Source organism: Fukomys damarensis, unplaced genomic scaffold (genome assembly GCF_012274545.1).
Source record: "Fukomys damarensis isolate Sample0158 unplaced genomic scaffold, DMR_v1.0_HiC HiC_scaffold_25, whole genome shotgun sequence".
NCBI classification, from domain to species: domain Eukaryota; kingdom Metazoa; phylum Chordata; class Mammalia; order Rodentia; family Bathyergidae; genus Fukomys; species Fukomys damarensis.
The window spans coordinates 9,511,370-9,511,730 of record NW_022900937.1 but is presented as its reverse complement, the minus strand read 5'-3'; positions in this window follow the sequence as shown (position 1 = coordinate 9,511,730).

Below are 361 nucleotides of genomic sequence, written 5' to 3'. Positions count from 1 at the left end.
TCGGTCCTGTCCACTGGAAAACCTGGAATGAAGCCAGAGTGGAGTCGTTTTGTGGCTCCATCCCACACAGACAAACCCTTCCCAAGATGGCTCTCAATTAAACCCTGTCTGGCAATATGGAGGGCACTGAATTTCTTCTCCAACTGCATCCTGGTGTGTAGGAGTGACTCTCAGTGAAATCCCAGGCTATTTTTGTACGTTACAAAAGCCCTTCATTTTTTTAGTGTTAACACTGCTTGCTCTGCTTGCCCATGTTGTTGCTGATTCTTACGGGTAATCTTATCTCCTGGGCCAGTGATCTCACACACGATCAGGCTAGTTCATTGGTCAGTGCCTCTGTGGCCCTGTGCTGGGGGAACCA